The sequence below is a fragment of the Acinonyx jubatus genome, chromosome A1 (genome assembly GCF_027475565.1).
Source record: "Acinonyx jubatus isolate Ajub_Pintada_27869175 chromosome A1, VMU_Ajub_asm_v1.0, whole genome shotgun sequence".
Taxonomy (NCBI): domain Eukaryota; kingdom Metazoa; phylum Chordata; class Mammalia; order Carnivora; family Felidae; genus Acinonyx; species Acinonyx jubatus.
In genome coordinates this window covers 186819364-186843279 of record NC_069380.1, presented here as the reverse complement: position 1 = coordinate 186843279, position 23916 = coordinate 186819364, and the positions used below count along the sequence as shown (strand labels likewise).

General features: G+C 38.9%; 1 long non-coding RNA gene across 2 annotated transcripts in view; it reads left to right on the top strand.

Moving 5' to 3' along the window:
- Positions 1–23916, top strand: part of LOC128311044 (uncharacterized) — a 416015-nt gene that overhangs the window by 195541 nt on the left and 196558 nt on the right. Inside the window, exon 3 of one of the 2 annotated variants that reach the window (XR_008288971.1) lies at positions 10809–12771. The exons of the other annotated variant lie outside the window; for it this stretch is intronic. This is a non-coding gene — a long non-coding RNA (uncharacterized LOC128311044). Of the gene's footprint in view, positions 1–10808; positions 12772–23916 lie in introns of those variants that run through there. 2 annotated transcript variants of the gene reach the window in all.

Genomic DNA, 23916 nt, shown 5'->3' with positions numbered 1-23916 from the left:
TGGGGATCATTTTGTATATTCCACATTTTAGATTGATTTAGGTTGGGATGACAAACTGATATCAGCCAAAGTTCAAGTCAGCTCAGAGATGGAGAAATGGGGTCCACAAGTGGCCAGTTTCCTCTAACCCAGTGCCTCTCTGACCGTTCACACTCTAAGCAGGGGACAGGGCCTATGCTAACAAGGAGTTTTCAAGGGAGGACAGAGTAATATTAGGGAGATGGTGGGTGGGGTTCAGGAAATAGCATGACTAGCTCTTACACAGGCTCAGGTTGCTCACTGTCATATACAATAAATCTGCTGAAAATGTTAAGGCAATTAAATAAAATAAAGAGAATACAAATGTGGAAAAAAGCTATTGTAATTGGATATTCCAGAACTTGAGACCCAGGCATAATGTTTTTATAATAGTGTATATAAGACAGTGTTCTATTCAATAACATAACAAGGATTATGTAATTGAACAACATTATTTCAAAATATTTTCTGGGTTGGATCTTATGTCCCAGCATCTCAAATACACACAGTTCTAGTTATGGCAATCTGCAGTATTAGGACAATAAGCTCCAGCCCACAGAACATCTGGCTTCAACCACTGTTCCCAATCTCTTGTTTTTATAAGCAATAAATTGGGAGAGCCAGGTTTGCATGCTTGGGTGATTTGATTCACTTGACGCACAGATAATTTTGGCCACTTGTTATAGCTAGTAGTCATAGGTATCTGACTTCAATCCCTAAAAGTAAAAATGGTTATAGTCTTTCCAGTTAGTCATTTAAGGATATTTTAGGTCCCTGTTACCTACATAATGCTTCATGATGGGTCATGATTAAGTCATTTACAAAAATATTTATTGAGAACCAATGATGACACAAGTTCCCTGCTCTCACAAACTTACAATCCAGCAGGGGAGACAGACATTAGATAAATCAACACCTGGATGATTATTTGATTGCAGTTGTGAAGAATGATTCAGAGGAGAAGGATGAAGTGCCATAAGGATGGATGCTCACTTGGTCTGGAGGTCAGCAAGGCTTCTCTGATAAAAACAACACTTAAGACATCTAAATCAATGGCTGTGTTGGTCAAGGGAAAAGGGAAGAGGCAGGAGAGGAGAAGTCCAGTCTAGAGTTGCAAAAGCCTAGAGGCAGAAGGGATAAGATATATTGAGGAACTAGAGGAAGGCCAATATGGCGGGAGTATGAGAGTTACAGGGGAGCTTGGCTGGAGATGAGAGGGAGGAGGTAGGCAGGGCCCATGCTGAGGACAACAATCTTATTTGCAAAGGTACCATCTAATAGAGAAGCAGCTGCTTCTCCAAAGTAAATTTTGTTGATTAGGCTCTCAAAAAATATTTATCTAATGTATAATTACTCCTTGCAATTTGTTCCCACCACTGGTGAAAGGAAAAAGAAACAATTCAATATCAATCCTACTCGTTGTGGGTCGGTACAAAGCACAACACATTTCTGTTACCAATGCTTCCTGAGTTTCTGCCATTCATGGGTTAGTCAGGATTCTCCAAAGGGACAGTGCATATATCTAGGACTTAAGAAGAATTAGGGATGAATATGGAGACCAGGAAGTCCCAGCATCTACAGTTGCCAAGCTGGAGATGCAGGAGAGGCAGTGTGTGGGTCCAGTCCCAGTCCGAAGCCTGACAACCAAGATTACCAACATGTAAGTTCGAGTCTGAAAGCTGGCAGGCTCGAGACCCAGGAAGACTTGATGACTCAGTCTGAGTCTAAAGGCCAGAAAAAGCCTATGTCTAGCTCAACAGTCACACCGGAGGAGTTCCCTCTTACTTTCATTCTCTTTAGGCCTTCAGTTGACTAGACGAGACCTGCCCACATTTGGGAAAGAAATCTACTTACTAAATCCACCAATTCAGATGTTAATCTAATCCAGAAACATCCTCATGGACACAACCACAATAATGCTTAACCAACTGTGTGGGTACCGTGTGGCCCAGCAAGTTGACAGGTAAAATTCATTGTCACACAACCCTAATGATTTTTGTCACACTCATGTGACACCCATATCCTAGTTTATATAATATTTTTGTTTAAACAAAATCCTCTTTTTCTTAAACACATTTATTTGTAAATGGAACTTTAAGTCACCACTGTAAGTGCCATGTCAATATTACCTGCCATAAGTTGGAAGTGTACACAAAAATAGAGTTGTATCAAAACAGTATTATTATGTACTCAAAGTCATCGTGGTCTACTGGAGTTCTTAGCCTGTGGTCTCCTCTCCATTATATAAAAAGAGAGATTAGAAAGAGATGGAATAAAAGAGATGTATAAACACAAAACTGAGACTTTTCCCCCCGACTCCGTTAGTTGGTTTCAAAGAGAATTGAAAAGGAAGCAATTTTCTCACTGAGTAATACAGTGTAAGTAATGTCATGTCAGAGTGCCACATAAAAACATCCACAAACCACTGGTGGCACGTGGCCCACACTTTGGGAAACAAAGTTATTTCCTAGATAAACGTAAGCCAAAAGTGTATAGTCTCAATTCATTGAAGGAAGGCAGGCCAATCCTTGCCATGGCAGTGAATGTGTCCTCTGCTTTTTGGAAATGAAATAGACACTTTGATAAGTTAGGAAGTTTTTTTATAGATAAAAATCTCAGAGATGCTTTATATGGACTAGGTCTCGGTGCAGGTGGACCTTGAGACTAAAGGGATCGGCCAGAGGAAGTCACCTCAGAGAGGACCTTGCCATGGAGTCAGGCCAACCAAGGGTCATGGAGAGGGGGTGGATGGGGTGTTGGGTGACCACTAATAGAGGTCAAGTGAAGCCTGACAAGCAGCCACAGAAGACTCTTAATGCATATTCCGTAAGCAGAAGCTCTTAAAATTGTTGATGCTGATGTTATCATTTTAAGTAAAGGTGCCAGCCTGTTACTGGCATCAGCAGAGTCAAAATGTTGGCAACAGAGACTGGGAATCAAGGACACCATCTCTGACCTGATGAGAACTCATGAGAGCCAAGGAAGATCCAGGTTTCAGAGGGAATGGCCTATTAGGCTGTTATTCAGTCAGAGCCTAAGGCATTAAGGGAATGAACAGGAAGAGTCAATCATCAAAACTAGGCATTTGGCCCCCCATGAGGAAGGAGTTCTACAGCCCTTGAAGGTCAGTGCAGAGGAGAGGCTGACCAGGTGTTAGTTTCTACAAATACAACATAGCTAGCCTTGGCCAACGGTTCCCAAAGTGCAGTCCCCCGATCACCAGCAGCAGTATCAGCTGGGAACTTGTTAGAGAAGCTTATTCTCTGACCCCACCTCCTACTGCATGTACCAGAAACTCTGGGGTGGGGCTCAGCAATCTGTGTTTGAATACGTCTTCCAGATGATTCTGGTACATGCTACAGTTTGAGAACGACTGGTCCAGGGGAACGAGGTGAGTCTAAGTGTGCACAGATAGAGGACAACAGGGTTGCCTTCCTGGCAGGGACACACGGGTGTCTCTGCTCAGGACACCAGTCAGGACACTGTCCAGCTTCTGTTCTGATCTCTCTTCAGTTGGTAGTGGCTTCTCACACTTCAGCAGTCACTTTGTCTGGCCCGCTCCTCTCTTTGTGCACACAAATAAGCCTCACAGTTGCAACAGGTAATTAGAAGGCTCTCTCATTAAATCAATGTTAGCATTTATCCTTTTTTCTCTCTCTTTTAGGTAGAGACTTCTGGGGGAATTTCTCCTAGTTTATATGATGTGGTAGATAATTTTATGAACATCTCCTAGGGTTCTTTTGTTTGTTTGGTTTGGTTTTAAAGCGAGGGCCCCTCTGTACTACCCCATTGCCTAATGAGGCACTCAACTCTTGCCTGACGTTGGAAAAAAAGCCTGCAGCTTCTCTCTCCCCAACATTCATGCAGATGTGGATTCGTTCTGGGAAAGAGGGTGATTTTGCAACAGAGGAACAAAGACCTTGGCAAAGGGAGGCAGCACAGGAGGCAGCAGGAGAGGAGTCGTGGCCGAAGCACAATCTATGGATCCAGACAGACCTGGGTTTTCTTGACTTTGCTAAATGTTAGCTGTTCAGCCCAGGGAAGTCACATGAGCTCTCTGTGCCTCAGTTTGCTCATAGTAATATAACAATTTCATAAAGTTATTGGGAGGGTCCAAAAAGACAGTGTGTGCATATGAAACGCCAAACTTACATTAGTTGCTCAATATAGAGATGTCATAAATTTGTGTTATTCTCTAATTCTTTCCCAAGTCTCTTGGGATCCACAGAAGGGTAGTTTACTGGGCACGATCTGACAGATAATAGCCAATACTTACTGAATTCTTATCAGTTAGATGATTTTACTGCATGTAACCAAAGTCTGACTCAAAGTGGTGTAATGACAAGAAATTATTACATCATATAACAGGAAATCCAAAGAAAGGAGGGGTTGGATGATGCAATCAGAGCAACAGCCCTCATGTTCTTGGTTGTACCTACTCTGTATCTCGGCTTTCTGAGACTGGCCTCCTTTGTGGTCACAAGATGACTGCAATAGCTGATGTTTAGGGCTTCCCTACTCACATCCAGCAAGGGAGGGAAAAATGTCTTTTCTGACCAGTCTTATTGGACCAACATGGGTCATATGCTTTTCCTTCGAATAAAGACATGCACCGATTGGCTATGTTTCAGAAGTCTGGGGCTCTGATCCAATCGCTGGCATCCAGTTATAATGATTAGTTAGTCAAACCAGAACCCTGTCTGAAACTTGGGGGATAGTACCAGCTTCCCCTAAGGTTCTTGCGCCGAGCTTTGAAAAAAGGATGAATAGCTAGAAATAAAGAAAAGGAGAGCCAGATATGTTCACTACGCTCTTCTACATCCCAGGGACTGTGCCAAACATTTTATATTTATTCTTATTTCATCTTCACAACCACCCTATGAAGTTACTCTTTTTACAGTTGAGGAAGAAGAAACTCACAGAGGTTAAAATCACTTGCTCGATATCGCTGGCAAGGTTGACAGACCAGAATGCAGGCTCTGGCCTGAGTGCCCCCAGAGCCATGTTCTTCACCTTTGTATTGCCTAGTTGGCTGGCCTCTTTGGCATGGGAGCAATACTTTAGCCTCACAGTGCAGGGTCCAGGGATCCTGGCACTAGCCCAGTGAGGTGGACTCGTTTTTACCCCATGCAGAGGAGTGATGGGAACACTCTGCAAAGAACTTGAGCTCAGCTCTCAGGTTTCCACAGTTATTTGTCTGTTGTTACCAAACACTAAAGACTTTTAAAATGTACTGTGGTCATATAGGCAGGAAAAATGACCTCATGCTTGCAACCACAAATCCAAAATGCTCTGGAATCTGTAAGACGAACTGCATTTTAATTAGAAGAGAGAAAGAGCAATGAAGACGTTTCTTGGATATTTTTTCAAACCCTCCCTTGGCTTGCCTTCAGGCCAAAATGTGACAAGTGTCCTAAATCTGATAACAAACACACACTTCTGAAATCATTGTTAGCTTTCCTAAAAAGAAAAAAAAATCACATTAGTTTCCTGTTACCAGTAACAGTTCAAGAATGTGCAGCCTTGAAATACAGCACATGGGAACACAGGGAATCATCCTCCATTAAATATTAAAAAGTAAAAGTGGAGTTCTCAGCCCATTTTCCTCTTTGCTTAGAAGGGTTTTTTTTATTACGTTAAGTCCTAAGAACCTTGAACCAGGCAATACTAAAACGACTTGTACTTTATCCCTAAAATCTAGTCAATGGTTATTGTCCATGTGTTATTCTTAACCACTGGGTCAAACTTCCTAGCTGTTGATGAAGTTTTCTCAACCGACAGCAGTGAATGATAACGCAATATCAGTGAGCTACTATATCCCATGATTTGCGTATAGAAACTCTTGACCTTTGACACAGTAGCCTCTTAATCAAAGGGTGATTGCAGGGAAACAAGAGAACTTTTTACATGTTGTATGCTTACTATAACGTACACACGTATAACGTATAACGTTCCTGAGAATCTTGTATGTATTATTTTATTCAATACTCTCAACAAACCAATGTGATCTTTTATCCCATTTTATTGATGAGCACAATGGGACCTAGAGAAGTTAATTTACTATGGTTGACAAACAATATGGATTTGAACTGCATGAGTTCACTTACATGCGAATATTTTTTTCAATAAATACAGTACAGTACTGTAAATGTTTTCTCTTCCTTATCATTTTCTTAATAAAATGTTCTTTTCTCTAGCTAGCTTTAAAGTAAGAATACAGTATGCAATACATATAACATACAAACTACGTCTTAATCAAGTATTTCTGTGCCTGATAAGGGTTCCAGTTCACAGTAGGCTGTTAGTAAAGTTTGGGGGGAATCAAAAGTTATACCCAGATTTTTTTGACTGTGTGGGGGATCAGCACGATAACCCCATATTGTTCAAGGTCAACTGAATATGTAAGTTAGAATTACTTCAACTGAAAGTAAGAGAATGTATACCTGAGAATGGTTAACTCAAGGATTTGCAAACTCTTTCTGTAAAGAGCCAGATAGTAAATATTTTAAACTCTGTAGGCTATAAGATGTCTGTCAGGATTGACTAGCCCTGCCATTATAGGATAAATATATCTATAGATAATATGAAAACAAAGGTGTGGCTGTGTTCCAATAAAACTTTATATATAAAAGAAGGCATTGGGCTAAAGTGGCTCTCAGAGTTTGCAGAAAACTGGCTTCAAGCAATGCTTCTCAAACTATCTGGGACAAACAACTAGTTCATTTTTTTTCCCTCTAATTTCCAGTATATCATGGATTGATACTTTTGTAAAATGTGATAAAATGAATTAACAGAAAATGAAATAAGAAGATACTTATGTTCAAAATGCTTTTGTTTAGATTCAATAGACATAAAATTACTCCATCAAACTGTTGCGAAATTTATAAATGCTCCCAAATTCTGCATTTAGCATGGATCAGTAATAAATAGTCCATATTTGGACTATTGGCACTATTTTATGATTGACATTTTGAGTAGCTGTGCTTTAAAGATTAGGATATTTATTATCTCACCTAGCAATAAATCTAGAGACAATCAGGGTCAACTGCCTAACCATGTTCTCAAGGACCCAGGCTCTTTCTACCCCTCAGTGATGTGATGCTCAACATTGTCTCTTTTCTTTGTTCAAGATGGTGACCACAGTCATCACTGCATTCTCACTTCCAAAGCAAGAAGGTGAGGAAAGGAGGGCTTCCACTTGCTCTACTATCTCTTTTATTAGGCAAGGCAAACTTGCCCCAAGCAGCAGTCTATTCCTGTGTTTCACTGGCTACGGATAACATGAAATAACTACATCAGTCTCTAGGAAAGAGTAATAGGGATTCCATGGTTGGCTTAGTCCAACTGTGATTTGTCCCCTCAGGCTGGACCCAGAGCCACCTGACAAAAGTAGGACTTTTTAAACCAAGGAGGATGCCAGCTCCAGGAATGTGTTTAAGGAAACCTTGCTATTTGTTTTATCCTGGGCCTGCAGTCCTGATCTATTTAACTTACAAACGGTGTTCCTTGTGCTCCAGTAGTCTGTTCCAGTGAGAGCATTCTCCTTCTGCTCTGGTTCTGGCTTTATGATCTGTGTCCAATTAATCATTTGTAGGAAGCTTTAAAGATTATAATGTGCTTCCATGTATATTATAAAATTTCAATGTCCATGCTTACATGTTTGTATGGATGTTGTATCAAAGGATGGAATTTAAGCCCACCAATCATGCTTGAGATCATACAGCAAGAAGAGGCAACATCAGAGCTCTTGCCTAGGGCTTCTGACACTCTTCAGTGAGTTCTTCTCAAAGTATTTGACCATTTGTTCTGTGCTGATCTGTCAGCAGAATCAAAACCACAGCCAACTAATCCAGGCAAAAAGTCACACAGACAATTGTTAGTGTGAATTCACTGGTTGTGTCATAGAAAAGACCCATTTTTGACCATGTTGATCTGGATGGTCTTGTGTAGGGTGACCAACTGTCTTGATTTACTTTGGATTGAGGGACTTCCCAGTGAATTCACTGGTTGTGTCATAGAAAAGACCCATTTTTGACCATGTTGATCTGGATGGTCTTGTGTAGGGTGACCAACTGTCTTGATTTACTTTGGACTGAGGGACTTCCCAAGATGTGAGACTTTCAGTTTTAAAACCAAGATAGCCACAGTTTTTCATTTTAAAACAGAGGAAGTTCCAGGAAAACCGGGACAATTTAGTCACCCTTGTTTCTGACCCCCGTCTTTGCCATATTAAATTCATAGGCCCCTAGTTTTCCTTGCAAATCAATAAACAATGAACCTAGTTTCGTCTTGTGAATGGCATTCCCCCCACAATTAAAATATCTAAATTTGGAGAACCACAGATACATCTGAGATATTCTTTACTTCTTCCACAATGTCCATGATTTCCATGGGAATATTTTGGAAATATTTTTCCTTGATTGTGAAGAGAGACATACAGGAAGACCTTGTCAACATCTTTTCTGCTTCTTTTATATCTGCTACCGAGGCCAACACAGACACATGGCAGAAGGCCCTAGAACCCACTCATTGAGCTGAATGTATTTAAAGATGCCTCAACCTTTTCTCTGTTTATCTACAACTTGGAAATCATGTTGTCCCACACATTGTATTAACTATTCTGGTGGCTTAAAAAACAAAATCAGTCTGAGCAGTTAAAGAGGCCTTAATGAGAACCTTTACAGCTATGAGGCTTGTTTTTGTCATATTACAGAAAGCAAGGCTGTGATTTGTCACTAATTTTCATTAGAAATTACCTAGGGCCCTTTAAAAAATAAAAGTAAATTAAACAATTCCCGAGCCCTACACTATGCCTGTATTGGAAGCTGAGAATGGGTAGGAAATGGGGGATGGGTTTGGAGCCCAGGGACCTTTACCTTTCACAAAGTTCCTGAGGTATTCCTGACATGCTGCCAGCTTCAAAAACCTGGCTAGAATATGTCATTCAACCTGTCTGAGTGACAACTAAAATTGTAATTATTCTGTTAAAAGAAAACCTTATGAAATTGTAAAGTGCTCAGTTTTTCCTTTCTTCCTTTCTTTCCCCTAATCTTCCTTTCTTCTTCCTTTTCTTCCTTTTCTTCAATGGTAGCAGTTTACATGAATGTTGGGAGCAAATTTAGGAAATGTTTGTGGAATGACACTTAAAGATCTTTGAAGTAAATTTAAATATGCCTTCTAAAAATTCAAGCTATTTTCTACCTAATGTCTGTAGGGATATGAAGCTTGAACAAAAGCTTGAAAGAAATTGATCTCCAGATTTATCCCTAGCAAGGGACATCTCACACTGCCTTATTCCTCCACTGTCATCGTTCCTCGGGTCTTTTCCTTCTCGCGTCTTCATTGTCCTCACCCACCTGAGACTGCATGGGCAGAGAAGATTTGATTTACATTGCTCATTAGGCCACCAGTCTCTTGGCTGAGCCAGGCAACAGGAATGAAAATTAGTGACAAATCACAGCCTTACTTTCTGTAATATGACAAAAGCAAGCCCCATAGCTGTAAAAGTTCTCATTAGGGCCTCTTTAACTGCTCAGACTGATTCTATTTTTTAAGCCACCAGAATAGTTAATACAATGTGTGGGACAACACGATTTCCATTGGGGCACAATCAAAAAGGAAGCTACTTTCCGCACTTTGTTTAATCTCTCTCCTTACATCAACCTGAAGCAGTGCAGAGGTCCCCCTGGGATTCCTGCTCATCAGCCCTGCCTCCTACAAAAGGGAGATTTTGCCTAGACAGCTCCAAAGAGTCCTGATTCAAAGGTAGAACAATTAGTACACATTAATCATCACAAGGATGGTACTAAAAGCATAATCCTCTTAGAACTGGAACAAATTAAACTGAAAGTAGCAATATAAAATCAAGCAAACACACACACACACACACACACACACACACACACACACATGCAAGGAAGATGAGAGGACACTGCTCTGAAGTCCCAAATCTCACTGCCAAAGGGGTCCCCAAGCATCCACCATCTTTGGTATTCATACAAAAGCTACCCTGCCTACTTCAGTTCCCTATAAAAACCAAAAGCTCTCCATGCAGGGGCCATGTAACCATCTCCTCACAAATCTGGATTTGTGAACACCTGGAAACTACAATTATAGTCTGATATCTAATGGGTTTTCTAAAGGTGGAAATTTCCCCCCAAATCCTGGAATCAACCCACCAAAGACTTCTCCAAGAGGAGAGAAAATTATTCTTCTGTTTTGGAAAAGAAGGATCTTTGCTCAGATTTCTAAATGAGGCCAGCCTTGGGCCAAAGTTTGAGTTAGACAAGGAATGTCTGCTTCCTTCACACCCCTCTTTATGGCTTTTCTTTTTTTCTCTCTTTTCTGAGCTTTCGCCCATGAGATGAGAACTGTCTGGGAAGAGAAGCCACATACTACAATAAGTAACAGTGCTTTCAAACCCTGTAACAGCTGGAAGGCATGTAGGGTAGGTCCACCAACAGGAAAGATACAAAGATATTACTTATAGTCAATGACACATACACTTGGAATTCAGAGAAGGGTGCAAAAGTAACTTTTCTACTTTTTTCAAGTTGCCCTTCATGGACCCTTTGATGTTTTCCTTTGTTCTCTCTCTATCTCTCCATCCTTTTTACACTCTCCCAGGTTCCCAACCATGTCCCGGTACCCTTTGTCATAGACAGTCCCATTTCAGATTAGTATCTTTGTTCTTTGAGCCAACAAGCCTCATTTGCTCTGGACCTTCAGAGTATCTGAGTAACAACTGGTACCAGTAAACTCATGAACTTTTCTCTCTTGCTTCCTCATAGCACAAATGATGCATTATTAGGAGACCTCCTTCCCACCAAAATTAAGATAAGGCGAATCAAAGGGAATGAAATGGACAGAGAACCCACCCAAGGTGTGTGGAACTGGGTGTTTTATTTGCACATTCATAGAGAATTATCAAAAAGAGGGAAATGCTTACAACAAGGGATTATTGGTGGACTTTCATGACAGTGTGGGAACTATTGAAGATAGATGTCTCTTCCCAGAGCCTTTATATCCCTGCTTATGAAGTTGGAACCTTTTCCAGATATAATCAGATTTTTTACTGTGAGAGGAACCCAATTTACAAATTCAATTCCTTTAATTTATTTTGAAGCTCATGCTATTAACTAAATGCTCAAGAGTTTAAATTATCTGTTTTTCTTCTCACCTTTGCCCACTTTCTTACTCTCAGGATATCACCCCTGGAGACAAATAATATGATGCTAGGAGGAAGGCCAAATAGTCATTGGCCTCAGTTGAGGCTCTGGCTTGCAAACTCCCCCAGAGTCCTCCTATCTCAGTTCTGCGTGTCTGTAGGACATACTAAGGAGGTGTTTGATTTACCCGCCCGTGGCAGAGTTCAGGTCATGTGATTATGAACTTTGTGCCATTTCCAAAATGGAAAATATTCAGTTTTTGATGAGATTATTAGCTTTCCTCCTGTCCGGTTCCAACAAATGAAAACCAGATTTGCATGTATAAATAACAATCAAGCGCTGAAATGATTTATTTAGTAAAGTTACTGTTTTGGAAACTAAATCGATGTGTCATGTCAAGATCCAATCTGCCCTTCACTCACATGGCAAAGGAGACTTCTCCGGGGTCTACTGGTAAAAAAAAAGTTGGAATCCTATTAATAGTTTACTCCTGCCACGTGAGAATTACAGTGGAATCCAGCTATGAGAATAAAAGCTCAAAATAATGTTTCCGAGAACATCCTGATAGTAGCGTGTGCTATTTCTTATTGTATTCAAGACACACATGAATAACTCTCCCCCAGAAGAAAAGGAAACAAAGCAAAGGGCAACATATTTTCCCACTGTGTAAATTTCCTTCCTCAAGTAGAAATAGTTAAAATTAGAAGGCAAATCCTATGGTCATTACATGTCAGAATGCTGACATGATGACAACTTCAAAGGCGTGTCGGGCTACATTTGGCGTGCTCTTTTTTAAAAAGACAATAGGCATTGAAAATTAAGCACTGCATCAAAGCCTCCCAACTCTATTGAGACAAGTCTATGGAAAACTCAAACCAAGATGCAAGGCTGTTCCTGCGTAAATTATGTGGAGGGCTCGATGCATGGGAATTGCATTGTCTAAGATGCTCTGGAGACAACATACAACCCTGATCTGAGTGGCATGTCAGAGCTAATGACTACAGCTAGTATGGAACCATCTGCAGCTAATTTTAGTCATCCTCATGGCATTAAACTAAGACTTGTAATTTGAATCAACCCTATAAAAGCTCAGAGACCTCACTGTGATGCCACTCAGTACACAGTGGGCTTGGATAGCTGATAGTGCCAACTTGAAGGCTGTATGAGGGCTAAACACCAGAGAGCAGAATGGACTAGGAGGAAAGGCCAGGCATTAGACCAATTCCAGGTCTGTTATTTGTCAGATAAATTGCTTTACATCGATTGTTTGATTTCTTTGAGCCCTAGTTTCTTTATTTACAAGATGGAAACAGTAATAGTTAACTTGCAGGGGGTATTGAGAAAATCAGAAACTTGCATTATATAGTGGTGACTCAATAAATGGAACTATTATTTATTTATTTATTTATTTATTTATTTATTTATTTATTTGCTATAGCACCTAATGCATCCTTTTATAGCAGATATTATTAATCTGGGGTCCAAAGACATATGAGACCTAAACTCACCCACCTCCCCTGAAATTATATACAAAGTCTCACACATATGTGCATTTTTCTGAAGACAAGGGTTCATGAATTTCATAATATTCTTAAAGGAGTCTATGATCAAAGTGAATGTTAAAGTCACCACTTTATGATTTGGCTTCACCTATGTGTGGATCTTACAGCACACAAAGAAGAAACAAACAGTTTGTGATTCTTTCCTTGTTTAAAGTATTCTGTATCCAGTTGGCTTCTAAAATAAAGTTCTGTGTGTGTATGAATATGTGGGTGTTCACATGGACATTCATGCTTGTGGGTTTAGGAAATGCTAATTTTATAATGAGCCACAAGTTTACTGGGAAGACAGAACAATTGTAAGACCAAAAAAGTTGATGACAGATGTACACATGGAGAGAGGCCTGGGATACTGTGGGAAGAACACCAAGGGAGGAAGCAAAAGGAATGTGGAGGAGAACAGAGCTCGGGCAAAGCTGAGAGCCCACTGGGGTCCATTTTTCCAGAGACTTAGCAGACACAGGATCCCAATGGACTTGTGGGAGGGTTCTTAATAAGAATGTATGATTGGATGCTACATATAGAGAGGGTATATGGAGAATCAGCAGGAAAGAATGTGTGTTATCATTAAAGGTGATACCACAACAAGTTCTGGAAGAAAGAAAGAAATGCCCCAGGTAGGGGCAAATTAAATAAATTAGATAAAATAAGGGATAACCCAACGGGCAAAAGACTCAGAGATTTAGAAGCAGAAGAGAAATTCATAAACTTGTTCCATCCAAGTTCACCTGGATTTCCTTGACTGAGATGCCAGTGGTTTAACTTTCCCTAGGGCCATGCTGTGCTTGGTGCATAGTGGTGAGGCATGGTAAACATGTCTCATAATGTTGGGTAAGGAATGAAGTTGAGTACTTTAGTTAAAAAAATATATGTATGTTTCTATTCCTATACACATGCACATATATGCACACATACTTGTGTGTAAGTGTATGACTCAAGTTCTTGATCAAAATTCTTGAGCTTCACTTATACAGAATATAGCTCTATATATGCATAGGTACATATATAAATATAGCCACAAACATGCCTTAGTATTTACTATTTGTTAGGCTCTGTGAAAAGAGTTTTAAAGCTCATTCCCATTTAATCTTTAAAACAATTGTATGTGATAGGGATTATTACTGGTTTCCATTTTATAGATGAAGAAACTGAGACATACTATGGGAAGTGATTTCCCCAAGATCACACACTTAGTAAATTCTTAAGCTAGGACTTTAGCTGAAACAGTTTGATGCTGGGCACTGTAGTGTAAACTGCCACAGTTGTGTATATTCCTAGGGAAAATTGAGTCTGTTTACAAAATGCGAGGGTGATAATTTAAGCTGCAGCAAAAGAGCAGGGAACTCAGGTTTGAAGTTTGAGGCTAATTCTGAGTCTCATGGAACCATTTCAAAATACACACCAATGTGGATGTATGATATCTTAACCTTGTACTGTGCTCTGCCATGTTTTATTACTTCTCTGTACACCAGGCAATAGAACTCCAAACAGAAAAGAACGGTCAGCTTAAGAAAGGAGCATAAAACTATTGAGAGCCCTTTTATTTTTTCTACACTAGCCCCATAGGTCTGAGAAAGTCAAGGACTTGATATTTACCACTCAGTCGCTCTACACAAATGGAGATGCACACTCAGAAGGCACAAGAACAGAAGAAAATTAAATTCAGCACCTCCTAGTGGTCATAGTAATGTGGAAGGACATGCTGGAGCTGATCTCTAATGGTGACTGGTTAGTTCTCATGAGAAGTAACCAGCAAGGAGGAAGGGTCCTTTCTGTTATGAGTTTGGAGAACGTCTTGACTTTTACAGATTTGTTGTGAAAGGAAGTCAGTATATTGCATGTCTCTGAAGATTAGAAATTTGGTGAATTTTCTCAAAGGTCACAGCGGCTTCTGAATGCCCAATAATTCATTAAGTACTACACACTGTTCTGCCTCAGTTGCTTACATTATCTTTCTTCTCTAGAACGCCTGCAACTTCCTCATCCCTGTGTATTGTCCCCCCACCATTTTCTTTTTACTTACTAATGAGAACTGCATTGGAACCATGTTATGGAACCATGTTAAGATAGAGACTGAATGGCACACACCTATGATTAGGCAGCCAGGTTTCTGCTGTCTGAATACAGCTGCTGAGGTAGTTGGGTCTTCCTTGGAGAAACAGGGACATTTTAACACACTGATTTGGATGAATGCTAATAGCCTTCCTTCCTTAGGCATGCAAGGTGCTGTTCACTTTTTTAAAGTTTATTTTACTTTTTATTTTGAGAGAGAGATAGAGAACAAGCAGGGGAGGGGCAAAGAGAGAGGGAGACAGAATCCCAAGCTGTCAGACAGAATCTGTGCTGTCAGCACAGAGCCCGATGCGGGGCTCAAACTCACAAACCATGAGATTATGACCTGAGCCAAAATCAAGAGTCAGATGCTTAACCAACTGAGCCACCCGGGTGCTCTGCACTGTTCACTTCTCTGCTGAGATTTTAGATATGGTCTGAGGATATCTTAGAATTCAGAGAATATCTGTGACAGATTGGATGCTAGTAGATATGTTTGTTTTGTTTATAATATTTTGTTTGTTTATATGTATTTTTTTTCTGGCCAACATGTAATTCTCTACCATTCCTAGTTATTGGAGCTTCTGGAAATTACTCATGCCTGTCATTTTCATCACTATATTCTAAGTCCCTAAAGCAATGCCTGCCATGTGATTGGTATTCCATAGAAACTTGTTGAAGAAATGAATAGATGGCCAAATGTGAATTTGTATCACTAACGAGGTGGCCTTATCATATCCCAGCCTTGAGTTCCTAACACAGTGCATGGTTATGGCTAATCTAAACAACTATTGTGAGATACTCCTGCAATTCCTGGGTATATGGACTATAAATCATATAGAGGAGTTATCTGAGGCTAAGGGTTTCTCTGGGGATCACACTAGGGCAATGGATGCTGGGAAGGAGTGGGAGGAAGAATCAGTTACCCTTGTTCTTTAGGATCCTAATGTTGCCTTGGTTGGCAGCACTGTCCTTTGGTTCATCAGGATCTCCTCCCTAGGACTCCTTAACTTACCTTATGCTTTGTAGTAAATTCCTATTCGTGTACCCACTCTAGGAAATATTTCCATTTAAACAGGAACTTTACCAATATTGGGCATTAGTCTAAAGGAGAAGCCCTCATAGTGGACTCTTCAGAGAACATAACAAGCCAAAACAGGAGAGATGTTTGGAAGCAAGTGACTATTTTCTGTTCTTATTTAAATTCCATCATTCTGACATCGTCTTTCTCTACCTCCACAAAAAAGGAGTCATTTCCTCAGTCACTATGGTGATATTTCTTTTATTGGAGGGAGAAAGAGACTCTTCAGGAAAGGAACCAGACAGGCCTAATTGAAAGAAATAAGACTCTTAAAGAATACCTTTAGATTCTCCCCTACTTCCTACCACGATTTCAAATCAGCATTCTTAGTAACTTCCCTTTAGAAGAGCTCCACCTCCCCTGTGTTTTTTTGTGAGGAAAAGCAACTCAACTTGTTAGAAAGCCATTGCAGCTAGCGTATTTGAAAACTATATTTTATTTATTGACATTTCTCAAAAAAAAACATACATTTTTAACAGAATTTTTGTTGAAGTTATTTTTAGGTGATATCAATCCTTGGATAAAATGTGACAGTGTGTACACAGTATAAATGAGTGAAGTTCTGCACATAAAAGATGGAAATTAATGATGTATGAATTTCACTGCATGTATTTTTCCTTTGTATAATACCTATATCTAGAACAGTACCAGTTTCTTTATGTCTCGATGTCCTCTTATGTGGCTCTGAAATGAGCTCTGGACCAAGAGTCAGGTGCTCTGAGGTTTAATCCTGGCTCTGTCTCAAACTTTCTCTGAGGCCTTGGGAAAATAAGTTTAAATTTTTTAAACCTCGGTTTCCTAGTTTTTAAAATGGTATTATTGTAATTTATAGAATAAAAACACTGGAGCTTTGCAGTCTTAGTTTGGATTCTGGATAGACTCTTACAAGCTATATGATCCTGTGAAAGTCATTTAACTTCCCTGATCTGTTTATAAAGCAGAGATAATAACAGCACCACAAGTTTACATATTAAGAGGCATAATCTATGGATTCCTGCTTCAAGGTTGGCCATAATAGGGTATGGCAGGCAAATACTTCCATTGTAACAACCAGGAAAAATGATAAATTACAAAAATAAACTTTTAAAAACAAAAGAGAGCTATAGGAACAAAGTAATGGGAACTAAACTAAAATTTCAGAGAAGGAAGATCCCTAAATAGGAAATTGAATGGTCTCTGGTAGTTTTCTTAATTGGAGACATTTGCAAATTCTAGGATTGGCCTCAGGATTGGACTTTAACCAAATTGAGGGATTTTATGGAGGAAAGATAAATCAGCAGAGGTTTTGGCAGTCTAGAGCTGGCATGATAAACTGGAAAATAGAAGAGTCCCAAACATAAGGGAACTTTGCTGAGTTCTAAGAGGGTTTAGGAGACCCAGGAGTGCCTGGGTGAGAAAGGAAAAGTGGAAATTCCCACACTCTTGCAGTATGTGTAAGTGTGGCCTGTTGTCTTAGTTTATCTGGGACTCAGGGGGCTCCCAAAATGTGAACCTTTAAGTATTAAAACCAAGAGAGTTCCAGAATGAATTGGTCACCACTAAGTGTTTAGAGACAAAAGTCCAAGTAGAGTGATGGAGACTAAATACACAACCAATCTCCTCCTCAAGACATTTGCCAAATATTTAACTTGCATAAAGCCTGGGGCTAAAGAACTAAATTCAAAATATGCAAAGGTTACACTTTAAAAGTTGAGGAAATTAAGACAATCAAAAGCTTGTCAGGGCCATGCTTAAGAACCAGGATGGAGTAAATCTTACTAAAACTGAAATCCAATTACAACTCAACCAATCCTTGATGGGATTATAATGATCAGCTCCTCACTGTGTAACAGAGGAAAGGAGGAACTCCGACTGGTAGAGAGTATTATATGGAGATCCTATGGTTCTTTTATGTCAATGTTCAGTATAGAATCCTTGGACACAAAAGGAGCAAGAAAATGTGAGCAATAATCAAGAAAAAAAAATGGGTAGAAACAGACCTGCAGAAATGTAGGTGTTAGAGTGTATGTATAAGGAGTTGAAAATAACTATAATTAACATGCTATGGAAAATAGTGGGGAAAATTGACAAAATAGATAAAACATGAGAAATTTTAGAATTTTAACTAATAATGATAGTAGAGAAAAAGAATCAAGTGGACATCCTAGAACTACAAAACACAAATATTCAAACAGCTGTCTAGGATGGCAAAGGATATGATTAGTAAATTCACAACTGGTCAGTGGAAAATATCCAAATTAAAGCATAAAGAGAAAAAAAGAATAGGATGAACAAGAGGAATATGAAAAAAATCAAAAACTATAAAACCTGTAGTTAGAGTTGCAAAAGGAGATGAGACAGAAGAAAATGTTTGAATAGATAATGGTCAAGAATTTCTAAAATTTATAAAAACCATTATCCCACAGATTCAAGAAGCCCAGTAAACTTCAACGATACATAAAAGCAGAATGAACTACATAGTCACATTAAAAAAAAAATTTTAAATATTAATTTATTTTTGAGACACACACACACACACACACACACACACACACACACACACAGCATGAAGGGGGGAGGGGCAGAGAGAGGGAGACACAGAATCCGAAGCAGGCTCCAGGCTCTGAGCTGTCAGCACAGAGCCCGATGTGGGGCTTGAACCCACTAGACGTGAGATCATGATCTGAGCCGAAGTCGAACACTTAACCGACTGAGCCACCCGGGTGCCCCCATAGTCACATTTTATTTAAGCTATTAAAAATTAAAAGACAATGAAAAAGTCTTAACAGTCAGAAAAAAAAAAGACACATTACGTTCAAAGAAGAAACAATAAGACTAATAACTAACTTGTAATTATAAATTATTGGAGTCTGAAGACAATGAAATCACACCATCAAAGTAATAAGAGGGGTAAAAAATTGCCAATCTGTAGCTCTATACCCAACAAAAATATTCTTCAACAGTATGAGAAAGAAAGACCTTTTTAGACAAACTGAATATGAGAGAATTAATGAATCCCATTCAAGCAAATAGCCATTCCAAGATATACTGTAGGAAATTCTTCAAGCTGAAGGAAAATGATCCCTAATGGAAGCAGGAAGAAATAAAAAAACACCAGATAGGGTACATAGATAAGTGAATGTAAACAGATATTAACTGTCTAAAGCAGTAATGAAACAGTCCTGTGGAGTTTGTAACATCACAGAAGAAAGAAAGAAAGAAAGAAAGAAAGAAAGAAAGAAAGAAAGAAAGAAAGAAAGAAAGAAAGAAAGAAAGAAAGAAAGAAAAGAAAGAAAGAAAATAGGTTAACAATAGCACAAAGGATAGAAGAGTAAAAAACAGTTGTAAAGCTGAAATGTTTCTTTTGTTATTTAGGAGGTGTTAAAATATTAACATAGACTTTTAAAGTCAGGGTTGCATATTTAAACTTGTAGGATAATTGCTAAAAAATTACAAGAATATATATCTAGAAAGCTAATAGAGGAGAATATATTAAATAAAACACTTGAGGAACCCAAAAGAGGCAGGAAAGCAGAGTAAAGAAATAAAGGATGTATGTGAAACAGAGAAATGAAAAGCCAGTGAGTGTCAGTTATTACAATCCAGGTAAATGAATTAAACACTCCTTAAAAATTGAATGTTTGGCAAAACCTTAACTATATGCCACTTATAGGAGATATAAGTTAAATGTAAAATTGCAGCTGGGTTGCAAATAAACAGATGGTAAAAATATGCATCATGAAACACTAACAAAGCAAAGTTACTGTCACCATATTTATATTGAATAGAGTATTTTAGTGGAACATAGCAATTGTTCAATAAATTGTTAGCTCAAGTTATTAAAAGAAAATATGTTATAAAAAATCTGAAATCGAATGATTTGGAATTCTATAATATAACTTAGGGATGATCTTAAAAATTTTGTACTATATTTCTTCCAAGCTACTTTTCAGAATCTGCCATAAAACTTTGGTTTTATTTGCCCAGGTATATTTTTCAACTGATTATATATTTGTTGACATGTCACCACAGTTAAAGCAAGACTCTATTTGTACATTAAATATTTTCAATTTGGGTTCTCTAAAATACATCAGGTACATTTTAAGGGGAGGGCTATGATATGCCAGCATGCTTGAAATTCAGGTAGCCATGAAAAATCAGAATTTGGAGGTTCAATCCTTAAATTGCTAAATCCTCTATGTTACAGACATTGAAACTTAAAAATCTAAAGCGTTTGTTTTTTTTAATGTTTATTTATTTTTGAGAAAGAGACAGACAGACAGAGCACTAGAGGGAGGGGGCAGAGAGAGGGAGACACAGAAACCAAAGCAGGCCCCAGGCTCTCAGCTGCCAGCACACAGTCCAAAGTGAGGCTTGACCTCACGAACTGTGAGACCATGGCCTGAGCCGAAGTCAGACACTCAACCTACTGAGCCGCCCAGGTGCCCCCCAAAAATCTAAAGAGTGTAGGTCTTTGCAGGCATCCACTTATTTTGCAAGTGAAAGAAATGTAGCCCACAAAGGTAAGGATAAAGGGGTATATCCTTGGCATCCTGAATCATTGTCTGATATTCTTTTTACTTCAGTATCCTGAAGGCTTTCCTAAAACTCATTTAACAAGTATTTTGGAGTATTTTCTATATGAAAAGCCCTGATCTAATCATTGGAAATACAATAAAGGGCAAGGCCCTGCTATCCATAGGCTTACAGCCTAAAAAAGAACATAACATTACATTTTAAAAATTATTCTTTTATTAAATATTTAATGAGTGCAATCACATGTAGTAAAATCTCAAGAGTGAGATTCAGCCTAGTGTACTTTTCATGGAAGACTTTCTCAATGAAGGGAATTAGAGTTAACTAGGGAAAGTCAACTAGGGAAAGGGAAGAATATTCCAGGGGGAGAGGAGGAAGTATAATGACCTGAGATAGGAAGGGGTTTGGTGCCATTGGATCTGATAGAAAGCCAGTGTAACTAGAGTCCAGAGAATGTGTGCATGTGGGAAGAGAGTCAGTGTGGGAGGTATAGCAAGACTTGAGATTACAGGTCTGATCCTGAGGAACCTTATAAAGCTTGCTAAGGATTTTGGACCATATTTGGAGAGCAATTAGATATCACCAAAGAAAGGGAGAAAAAATGTTCAGATTCATGACTTTTTTAAATAATCTGATTTTCAAACTTACATTTCATGAAGACAAAGATGATATTTTTTTAATATAACATTGAATTCTCAAACCCTAAAACACAGTGCCTAGCACATAGACTTTCAATAAATACCTGATAAAGGGTGGAAGTTGGATGGATGGGATGGATGGATGGATGGATGGATGGATGGATGGATGGATTGATGGATGGAAGGGAGGGGAAGGGAAGGGAAGGGAAGGGAAGGGAAGGGAAGGGAAGGAAGGAAGGAAGGAAGGAAGGAAGGAAGGAAGGAAGGAAGGGTGTGGGAAATGGGTTTAAGCAGATACAGTGGAAGTGGGGAGCAGTTCAGATACAATGAATGTCCAGGCAAAACATAACGGTGGCATAGAATAGGAGAGGTAGGTGGTGACAGCAAAGATAAAGTGTACAGATTTGAGAAATTTTAAGGAGACAGGTTAAACATAACTTGTTAATGAATTGAGTATCATGGCTTGGAAAGAGGTTATCAACGATGATTTCCAGTTTCTGCTATGAACTCCTGGATATATGGAGGTGCCATTTATTAAACCGGTAAGAGTAGGTTTGAAGAAATATTGTGAGAGTCCCTAATGGACTTTTCTGCCTTTCTGCAGTGAGTGAAATAAACATAATTCAGTCTTTCTTCTCTGGCTAAGGAGTTTACAGGAGCAAAGCATCCTTATTGGGCTCAGCAGGGAGTATTGCCCAGGGCTATAGATAAGAGATGCAAAGCAGTAGGCACTAAAACAGAACCATATGCAAAAAAAAAAAAAAAAAAAAAAAAAAAAAAAATTGTAGGCTTATTAAATTTATTTATTTATTTTGGAGTGAGGTGCTTGTTTTTGATATCAATTTGTTTACTTAACAAATTTGTGTCTTAGTCTCATAAATTACCATATTTCAGGATTCTAAGATGCAAATATTTTCACAACTTAAATTGGGATGTGTCTTACTATTCATAGGGCCTGCCTGAGACTGTTTGTAGCACCTTCATGCAGGTAGTTTAATTTGGGGCCAACAGTGAGTGTGTGAACAGGGAAGGAGGGGATGTCAATGCAAGTCAGTACTATTGAATGGCCATGACTGTAGGCAACTAGCAATTCATCTTGGACCTTTTGTGGAGAGCCTTATAAAATTTGGCTCTGCAGCATCTGCCTGAGGATATTGTGGGCAGTTGGTTGCAGTGGCCCCATAGGGCATGACTTGTCCAAGTCTTTTGTTGCAGGTATGCCAGTACAAAGTGTAGGCATCCCATACTGTGGTGTCAGAGAAATTCTGGGGCATAAAGCAAGATACAAGTGGGCCAAAGACTGCACAGAGCTGTTGCATGTGAAGGGATGCATAAAAGGCCTATGTAGTTTACAGTCTAATCGCAGTTCTTTCTTTCTTAGTGCTACATGTAATAGAGTATCTTAAAATTGATGCCATCTTAGATTTAATGGAACATGGTAGAATATTGACCTTGCAAAGATGAACTTTGTTGAAGTAGGATTTGAATAAACAACACTTGTAAAACTAAATGGAGCCATTGGAGTCGATAAGGCACTGACTGCAATTCTTGTATCTCTTGCGATCATTGGAACTGTACAGACAATTTTCCACATCCAAGAGTTTATCACTAGTGGAGAATATTTTACCTGGGAAGAACAAGTAGACTGGTAAAATGGTATCCCGTTATTTAAAGTGGCAAAGAAGAACAGTTTTCATTTTTGTTCTTAAAGAATTGAATCCTTTGTTTTCACATAAAGTATTTTCCAGAACACTAATTATCTGTTTTATGATAAGGAAAAATGGACAAAATGGAGACAAGAGTGGAGATGAAACAGGGTTTGGGGGTTCCAGGACCCCACAGCTATATTGACTCCTTATCCCCTCTGCAGGCCTTCTGAGGTTTTTACATGGAACCCTAGAGTTCCCACAAGATTAAGAACCTATGGTTCACAGGATACTTGCTTCTCTGAACCCACCAAGGCATTTATTAGTGTCCTTTCTCTCTTATGTGAGACACAATTCTAGCAGATTTGGCTATTTGGTTTCCTGGCTTACAACAGATTTATAAGCAACAAATTACATGAAGGGACTAGTTATTAAAAGCTGGCATGGGAATCTTTACAAAGAGAGGAAGCTGGAAGCTAGAATTATAACTGTAAAACTACAAAAAGCAGCCTTTAAAAAAGGACAATATTCAGATAAATTTGGCATGTGGACAATGACCCAACCCATGTTAATAGTTTGAGAAGTGTTGGAGTTCTTCAAGAAGATGGAGGAGGTATTTAGGATTATAAGAGCACTTTGCACATCCTCTATTCAGCATAATTCTTAAGGTGCTGAAGTGTATAACATAATTTATAATAAATCCCATCCCAAACAGTTTAAGTCAAATAGATTTGATATATAATGTGTCAAGCTTCATTCAGTTAGGTGAAACATTTGTGTGAGAAATTTATTTCTTGAAGTTGTTGAATAAATAAGACATTGCTGTGTACATTAGTATTCTTTCATATCTAAGTAATAGAAAATCCAACTAAAACTGGTAAATAAAGGGTGTAGTTGAAAGTCAAGAAGTTTCAGGTAGGGTTTGATCTAGCTTACTGATATTCCCAAAGAATGGATTTCCTTCTGTTCTCCAATTTGTTTTCCATACTCCCATAGGTCTGGCCCACTTATTGGCCACAAAATAGCTGATTGCTTCCTTATTCATGTCCAACAGGGGTGGGGTAGAGGGCAGTGAGGACAGTGAGAGATGGGAGTTAGTTCTCTTTCTTTAATCATTAAGAGAGTCCTCAGTTTGACTGGAACAACAGTTTGTGTGCCCATTCCTGATACAATAGCTTGATGTACAATAGATGAGATTATATGAATTGATTTAGGCCAATCAAGGCTTACCTCTTCAAC